This window comes from Chelonoidis abingdonii, chromosome 4 (assembly GCF_003597395.2).
Source record: "Chelonoidis abingdonii isolate Lonesome George chromosome 4, CheloAbing_2.0, whole genome shotgun sequence".
Taxonomy (NCBI): Eukaryota; Metazoa; Chordata; order Testudines; family Testudinidae; genus Chelonoidis; species Chelonoidis abingdonii.
In genome coordinates, this window is record NC_133772.1 from 69,151,638 (window position 1) to 69,161,023 (window position 9,386).

General features: G+C 45.1%; 1 protein-coding gene across 3 annotated transcripts in view; it reads right to left on the minus strand.

Moving 5' to 3' along the window:
- The window catches only part of SHANK2 (SH3 and multiple ankyrin repeat domains 2), a 673,265-nt gene extending 668,126 nt beyond the window's left edge, over positions 1-5,139 (minus strand). For all 3 annotated transcript variants that reach the window (XM_075065249.1, XM_075065248.1, XM_075065253.1), the window contains exon 1: positions 5,036-5,139. The gene's annotated coding sequence lies outside the window, so the exon portion shown is untranslated. The remainder of the gene's footprint in view (positions 1-5,035) is intronic.
- Positions 5,140-9,386: the final 4,247 nt, after the last annotated feature.

Consider the following 9,386-nt stretch of genomic DNA (forward strand, 5'->3'; position numbering starts at 1 on the left):
TGATCATGCAAGTGTGAAAATGAAGGCTGTGAGAGAACAACAATGCATTTTTATTCAGAATCCACTAAAGTGAAAAAAAAAGCTGAGGGGAAACAGGTACTTTTTAGCCTGGTGTGCAGGTATAACACTGTGCCCAATATACAACATAAGACAGTGGGTAACTGGCCCTGATCTTAGTCTCTACCACATGCAGTTCTGAGGCTTGCTTGTGTGAGCCACTGCACCTAGTACTTGAAGTAACTGAAAACCCTACACACGTAGCTACATACATCATTTGTACATACTGGATTGCATTTATGCCCTATACACATCTTCATGCTTGACCATGCACATCTCATTATAGGCACAGAGGTGTGCTCACATTGTTGTGCATAATGCACATCTCCATACTCTGTGAAAGCCTCTCTGCACAGGAGCTGAGCAAATGCTGAAGTGTGACCATTAGCATATGGGCTCTCTGCACTTCTTTCAACAGCAACACTTTTTATTTAATGTAAAAAAATAGAAGGTAACAAGTGTTGGATTTTTTTGGCACATTAATTTTAAAAAGCTTTTATTTTTAAATGAAATGTTACAGACTATTCATTCATAATTTGGATGTGACACTCAGAATGGAATACACTTGCCATATCTCAGATACCACTGTATGGCCACCTTTTATTCAGTTAGATTTTAATGTCAACCTGTGTAGCCCTTTTGGTACTTCTAAAACTGAAAAGGTAAAAAATGTACAAATATCTTTAATTTTTAAAATAGTTGCACATCAATATTGATATATTCATATTATAATAATACTGTCATAGTCTTGCATCAAGAGGCTTCTTAAAGTTCTGTTAGAGTGACTATGTCTTCCATGGTTAAAAATCTATTTCTGCATTCTGTTGGGCAAACATGTATTATTTTTAAAATGACATCGTAATGATTTTTCTTGTTACCTTAAAACACGCATATGCACACACACAAACTAATCAGCCACCATTATCGACGTGATTAACATAAGCAAACAAACCCTAGGAAATTTACAGCCAAAGCTGAGACTTTGTTCTAAACTTGTTCAGCCTAGAGCCTACAAAGCTATTCAAATAATGGGGAAACAACACACACTCCAAATGCTGCATAGCAGCAAAAGTTCAAATGGCATTTCAAACTTAACTTTGATCTTAAATCTGACCCACAAGATCACTAGTGTTTTATCTCTGTGTTTGAATTGACTTCATATTCATATTAAAACAGTTCTTTTATCCTCCCTCCCTCCCTCCAAGGAAGATATATTAAAATCTACTATATAAAATGTCTACTTAAGAAATGACATTTTCCTTGCTACTCAGAAACACACAGCACTAATTATTAATCACTAGTGCTCCAAGCTCAACAATGCATAAGATTTTTTTTTTATTTACAGTACAATTCACATCTTGTTTTCAAAGACTGAGAGTATTTCAGACCTTCTACTTCATGTCCCTAATCCTATAATTGATTCGGCATCGGTAGATCCCTGAGACTGCACAGAGACCCATTAACTTGATATGTACACAACCTAGTATAATGGGGCCATAATCCTATTTGTGCCTTGACGTAATTATATGCGATTCTGGTAAACTCCAGGGGCTAGAATGCGGCCCCAGGTCTCTAATATATGTAAGCAGAGTCCGATGAGCTCTACCCTGACATCTGGTGGTGAATTGTGGTGAGTTGTGGAAAAGAACTTCAGGGGCTGGTCTTGTTTGCATAGGCACACCCACTCCACCTGGCATGAACTGTGGGATCCCCAAAGTTTCTCTGTTATTGGGGCAGGAAGAATAAAGTGTTGTTACCCTGATTATGTGAATCAAGGCCAGTGGAACTGTTTCATGACAGAGGGACTCACCATCAACTAAGTAGCACTCGTTAGACAAGGGACATGGGTTCCAAAACCCAGTGAATTGAGACAGGCTGGGGACAGAGATTTATACCTGATAGTATGGGCCCCCTTTTGAGGGCCTAAAATACCATTTGTACCTTCTCTTCTCTCCACTGTTGAATAGCAGAGCTAATTTTGATTTCATTAAGAGTCTAGTTACAGACTACTGTGCTGAATTCACTTTGGGCCAATGGTGCACCAGCACTTGGGCTCCCCTACCATGAGCTGAAATCACTAAAAAGCTAAAATTACTAAGAGCTGAGATCACTGAGTGCTGTGTTAAGTAGTGGGGGAGCCTGAAGATATATTGCTAAGCGGCTGGCAGAGCGGAGCAGTTTGTGGGATGGCTGGAGCGGCCCATGGGATGGTGAGTGGAGTGAAGAGGAGCTGAGCAGTTTGCAGGATGGTTGGAGTGGCCTGCAGGACCGTGAGTGGAGTGAACTGGGGCAGAGCAAAGCAGTTCATGGGATGGCTGGGATGACTCACGGGAGGGCTGATGGAGTGGAGCGGCTCATAGTGAAGGCTGCAGCAGAACTCCACGGAGAGACGAGGCAGTGGGCCTCAGACCATGTAACACCCTTAACGCCCTGTTTGCCCCTTTCTTCCCCCCCCCTGCCATTTCCACCCAGGCTGGCGGGGGGGAGTAAAACTCTGCAGATAAACTTTTGAACACTGAGGCTGCACTGACCGGGGACAGAGACTTTTGGGTTGTTGAACTTACGGGTGATTTTGGGGTTGCTGGACTTAAGACCCTGAGAAGAAAAGGATCCTGCCAAACTTACTTGGGGATGGGTCTTTTGCTCATGGTTTGTGTTATGAATCCTGGTTGTGGTGTTTCCCCAACATAATGCCGCATTGTTTCCCTCCTTTATTAAAAGAATTTTGCTACATTCAGACTCCATGCTTGCGAGAGGGGAAGTATTGCCTCTTAGAGGCGCCCGGGAGGTGGTATGTAATTGTCCCAGGTCACTGGGTGGGGGCTCAAGCCGGTTTTGCATTTCATTATTGAAACAGAACCCCCAGATACTGAACCCGGCCCTTGTTGCTGCCAACTCAGATGGGCAGAAGGGTTACATATGACTGACGTCTCCTCCAGTAGTGATGCTACTGTTTAGGCCAAACATAGGTACTTAGATATGTTGCCGCTAATCAACAGACCACACTCCCCTCCAGGGCTATGGCTAGAACTCAAGATTCTTGATTCCTAATATTTCTTTGCCATCTGGCAAATAATTGTGTAACCCGGTGGTTCTCAACCAGGGGCCTGGGGCCCCCAGGGGAGCCGAGAGCAGGTTTCAGGGGGTCCGCCAAGCATGGCCAGCATTAGACTCGCTAGGGTCCAGGGCAGAAAGCCAAAGTGCTGCCAAATGGGACTGCAGCCTGGGGCATCAAGCCCCACCACCTAGGGCTGAAGCCAAAGCCTGAGCAACTTAGCTTCATGGTGCCCCCTGTGGTATAGGACCCCAGGCAACTGTCCTGCTTGCTATCCCCTAACGCTGGTCCTGGCTTTTATTTTCAGAAAAACAATTGTTTTGGCACAGCTGGGCCATGGAGTTTTTATAACATGGTGAGGGGGCGTCAGAAAGAAAAAGAACCTTGGTGTAACCCACTAGCAAAGTATGAGTCACATCCCCATCCCATGGCTGGTCCATATTGAGTATAACAGCTTTCTTCTGCGACAGTTACTCTTTGAGCTCAAGTAATAAAGATCTGTGCTGTGGCTCCAAAGACCTTGGGTTCCAACTCTGCTGCTAACCAGCTGCCAGATGCTCCAAGTGCCACCTATTTCTCCCTTCCGATTTTTGCAAAAATCAATAGTGCTGCACCCACTGATGACCGATACTTAACCTGAAATTTTGGAATTGATCAAATCTGGCATTCAAAAGTTCTCTCATTACATCAAGATGTTGAAATACCATCAAGTTGAACATAAGGTCTTGCAAGCTCAGGCAATAATCTGTATGCACAAAGGAGATGAATTACGGTTACATAGGCAATATTAACTCTGACATTTCCTGATTTTTGAGGGCTTGATTTTGCAACCTTAATGTTGTTTTAATATAGCTCTTTGTATGAAATACATATACTACTACTAAGTAAACAATAATAGCTATTAAAAACAACATTTGAAAGTGTTATAGTAAAGAAAATCAGACTGGCAGATACCCTATTTGAAAGAGGTCAGGTTTGTTTTGTTTGTTTGTAAAAACAAAGACCACTTGTATTGTTTTCATGCACTATTTGTAAATCCAATGGAAACCATTTATTTAAAAACAAACAAACCAATTCTCTGCTGTATTTGCAGTATAAGCAATACAGCGTTATGCTGAAATATAAGAACCTGGAAGAGACATTGATTCAAAAATGACCATAAACACATTTGAAACTGACTGTTTCCATTGTCCAAACTGAAAAATACACAAAGTAAACAGCACAGAGTGTAGAAAGTAAATTAGATTTTTAAAATTATTTTCACTTTAATGTATCTCAGGTGCTCTTAGCAAGACAGGCAGGAAAATTAGTTTCTTTAAAAAAAGATTTTTAATATGACAGTGTTCTTTCTAAAATTAATGACATGCAAATTACTATGCATATATTTACATTTTTATTAGGACAAGATTGATAAGCTAGAGAAAAGAGCAACAATCACGGTAGCACTGAAGTTTCAGGTCTGATAGAGATTTGATCAACCTAATGTGGGAAACCTGCAAAAGTCAGAAATAAATACTAAAGGCCACTCACCACTCCTATCCTTGTCAAAGATTCAACACTAGCTAGGTTGCAAATGTTATTAGTTTTTGTAAAAACTTTAGTTTGATAGGAAATGCACATAATTACACTGTATCTCTGACTAAGGAGTTACATTTACAGGAGGAGATTTGTGAAACACTCATCATCACACACTCCAGTGTCATTCTGTCCCATCAGCAAAACCAATGAAAAGCAAAATCTGCCATTGAAACTGAAGCAGGAAACTTGATATGGTACCATCACATTGCAACGTCTTACATAATTCACTTGCCCCTCGTCGGAATGCTCTTCACCTGTCTGCAAAGGTGACATAACTTCCTCCTCCCACCTCTACCCCTTGCAACTCCTTTGTACAGAGAAACAACTGCCATGGACACATCTTACCTGGGATACATCTTAAATCCTCAGGGTAATAGTTCAGGGGAGTCAGTGCAAGGAGGCAAAAAGGTATTTATGAAAAGCAAACTGCTCAGGGAGTACACTGTGACCTCCAGCTGCACAGCAAGAGACAGCAATGAGCCTGAGCCAGGATCTCAGCCAGCCAGCCCAGACTCCGCCCCCAACTAAGCTCGCACAGCACAGACAAGTAAAAAATAGGAGGGAGATGGAGAGATGAAGAGAAGAGAGGAGTGGAACTATTTTTGAAGTGGGACCAGGGAGGATGCCACCTATCGGGGAAAGAGAGGTGGATAATGCCTCTGGGGAGAAGGAGACAAGGGGAGGAAACAGAAGGTTTTAGGGGCACAAGATGGAGAGAGAGAGAAAAAGGAAGGATAATGCTGAGGGAACAGAAGTTAGGACTGAGGGAGAAAAGGTGGGAAAATCTCTGCCTAGAGCAGGGGTGGGCAAACTACAGACCACGGGCCGAATTCGGCCCGTGAGCCATTTTAAGATGGCCAGTGAGCTCCCGCTGGGGAGCAGAGTCTAGAGCTTACCCCATTCTGACTCTCCAGCTGGGGTGCAGGGTTGGAGGCCACTCCATGCGGCTCCCGGAAACCACGGCATGGCCGTGCTCAGACTCCTACATTCTCCAATGGCCCCACTCAAATGGCCCCCTCCAGCACGCCAATGGGAGCTGCAGGGGCGGTGCCTGCAGATAAGACAACGTGCAGAGCCGCCTGGCTGCACATCCATGTAGGAGCCAGAGAAGGGACATACTGCTGCTTCCAGGAGCTGCTTGAGGTAAGTGCTGCTGGGAGCTTGCACCTCTGAGCCTCTCCCCAAGCCTCAACCCTCTGCCCCAGCTCTAATCTCCCTCCTGCCCTCCAAACCCCTCAATCCCAGCCCAAAGCATCCTCCTGCACCCCAAACCTCTCATCCCCAACCCCACCTCCAGAGTCCGCACCCCAGCCGGAACCGGCAACACTTGTCCTAGCCCGGAGTCCCCTCCCACATCCTGAATTCCTCATTTATGGGCCCCACCCCCAACTAGAGACCTAACCCCTCCCGAACCCCACCCCCAATTTTGTGAGCATTCATGGCTTGCCATACAATTCCTATTCCCAGATGTGGCCCACGGGCCAAAAAGTTTGCCCACCTCTCACCTAGAGGAAAGGAAGAGAAGACACGACTGCAATTAGTCTTTTCTGGGCGTGAGGGGGCCTGAACTGAGCAGCTGTCCCAGCATTAGACAGTATAGTGCAAATAGTTTGTCAGATGCTTCTGATACAGGGGCGGGGAAACTTTTTGGCCTGAGGTCCACATTGGATTTCCAAAATTGTATGGAGGGACAGTTAGAGGAGGTTGTGCCTCCACAAGCAGCCAGGCATGGCCTGGCCCCTAACCCCTATACGACACCCCTGCTTCTCACTCCCTGACGGCCCCCTCCGGGATTCCTGCCCCATCCAAACCTCCCCGTTCTCTGTCCCCTGATGGTCCCCCCCGGGACCTCTGCCCCATCCACCCCTCCCTGTCCCCTGACCGCCCCGAGCCCCCCATTCCCTGCCCTCTGATTTCCCTGCCCCTATCAACACCCCCACCCCCTGACCACCACCTCGAACTCCCCGTCCTCTATCAAACCCCTCTGCCCCCTTACCACGCTGTCCAGAGCACCGGTGGCTGGCAGCGCTACAGCCGCGCTGCCCAGAGCACCAGGACAGGCAGCCATGCCGCCCAGCTGGAGCCAGCCATGCCATCGCGCAGCGCAGAGCATTGGGTCAGGCAGCAGCTCTGCAGGTGTGCTGCCTGGCAAGAGCTCGCCACCCCGAAGCCCAGAGCATTGCACAAGTGGCACAGTGAGCTGAGGCTGCGAGGGAGGGGAGACAGCAGAGGAGGGGCCAGGGGCTAGCCTCCTGGGCCAGAACCTCAGGGGCCAGGCAGGAGGGTCCCACAGGCCGTAGTTTGCTCACCTCTGTTCTGATACCTCCCCATTTGCTTTTAGCTCTAGCATATGGGGAAAGGGCACAGGATGAGCCCTATATGCCTACCCACAATTTTCAAACATGAGTACCTAAATTTAGCCTCTGAAATGCATATTTAGGTGCCTAATTAAAATGGGCCTGATTTTCAAAGGTGCTGTGCATATACAGTTTCCATTAGCTTCTGTCCTCAGCAACACCTATGAAAATCAGGTGAATTTTATATAGGTGTCTAAATATGGATCTAGATGGCTAATTTTAGGCACTCAGGTTTGAAAATTGTGGCCACCATAATTTAAACAGAGCTGTGGTCCAAGCATATTATAAACCAGTTTTGCATTGCCTCTATGGGTAGAAAAAGTAATTATTTATATTACAATGTTGCTTAAATGTCTCAATAAATATGAGGGCCTCATTGTGCATTGGCCATACAAACACACCACACTGTAAGAGATCATTTCTGCCCTTAAGTATTTTGAATCTAAATAGACAAAACAGATTAAGGGTGGAGGAAACATTATACCCATTTGATAGATAGGGGAACTGAGCTACAAAAAAGTATTGAAAAACCAAATTAAGGAGTCCAGATACTTCACGGCTTAACAGAAGTCAAGAGGAGCCATACTATTACACAGCTAGAGCACAATCATGACCCACAACTGTATTTAAATACAGTAGGTTTGTTTTAAGCACTGACAGGGCTATTTGACTATGGGAGAAGAACTAAATAGATACAAGAAATACAGACAAAAGAGAAGGACAGAAAAACCCAAGAAATAATGGAAGCAAGAACTCTTACAGGAAAAGTTATCTGAGATATGGTTCCTGTGTATTTTATTTACTGTTAGAGATATTGCTGTTGCTGCTTTTTTACAGAGTAAGGCCCTGAGCCTGCAAACACTTATTCATTTGTTTAATCTTATGCATGTGTGTATCCCAGCTGAAGTCAATAGGACTCCTTGTGTTCTTCAAGTTAAGGGCATGCCTAAGGGAATAAATATTTTTTTGGACAATCTGTGTTGTAATTCCTCCTTTCCTCTCATTCTCTCTATATTTTTCTCCCATTCATTTCACTTCTGTCTTCTTATCTCCTTTTTTACAAGTGACTGAGATGTGGTTCATTAATATTTTCCACTCCACCTTGCACACACTCCTGTCCCCAAAACTCTACCAAACTCACCTGACACATATTCCCACACAGCTCTTGAACCCAGATCTCTACCAGACTGTGACTTCACCTACCCCTACACTGTTCAGTCCGTAAGTTTTCCCAGCCTACACTCTTCACTGTTCTTGAACTTCACAAGCCCTCAAAATGTGTCTTCTACCATCCCCTTCAGCTCATAATCCCTAAGTTTTAGCTAATACCATCCATGTCTCTCTTATTTGCCACAGAGGATAGGAATGTGTTTCCAAGGCAAATTCCAGCATCTTCCCCTGCTAGCCAAATTCCTGATCTCATTCTGGATCCCTAGACTGTTGGGTAGTAAGTGAGAGGAGAACTGGCCCATCTAGGTATTTTAACTAAGTAACTCCATTAAATTTGAGTTACTCAGGACTGACAACTGTGTAACTAAGAGTGGAATTTGGCCCTGCTTCCAATTTTTTTCTCAACAAAAATCCAGCTGCGAGCTTATTTTTCTAATGCTCCTGCCCAATGAATGACTGACTTTGAAGCTCCCAGGACCTAGCCTTAGTTTGTCACAGTAGTTGCATAACACTCTCGGTGCAATGTGCAACGGCTGGGCTGCAAAGGCCAGTTTCACTCTCCATTTAAACCAGCGCCACCTGGCGTTGCATTGTCCCAGCGCAAAAACTGCACATTGAGCGCTGCTCCTCTCCGCAGGCAGGGCAGTTCACGAGTCCCTGTCTCGGACTCACTCCGGTTTATAATTCTACATTTAGTCTTCAGAGGATGGGGCGGATTAGTAATCATTAAATACAAACATTGATACAGAAGTAGGAGAGTTGGTTAGATCTCTGACAAATCAGATCAGTGTCTTCGTCTTCAGCCCTGCATAGCAGGCTAGGCAGGAGTTCCGGGTGCTGCTTACACTGAAGGGGTTCCAGATTATGTTTATATAGGGCTGTACAGTTATGCTGATAAAACAGAAAAGTGCTGTGGCACCGGATACCCACTCCCTGTTTGTGCAATCATCCTGCTTCAATGGACCTTACAAAGCGGATGCTTTTCAGCAAGCGGCGAAAGAGGGGTGTGAAAGCTTTGCCCCCTTTACCTGCAGACTGTAGCAATGACTAGTAGAGCTTCTGCGAACCAGGCAGGTCGAACGGATTTAGAGAGGGAATTAATACCCGCTATAACGAATTAATTCATTCATACATTTTACAAAGGCAAGAGCCACACCCATTTTTTACTT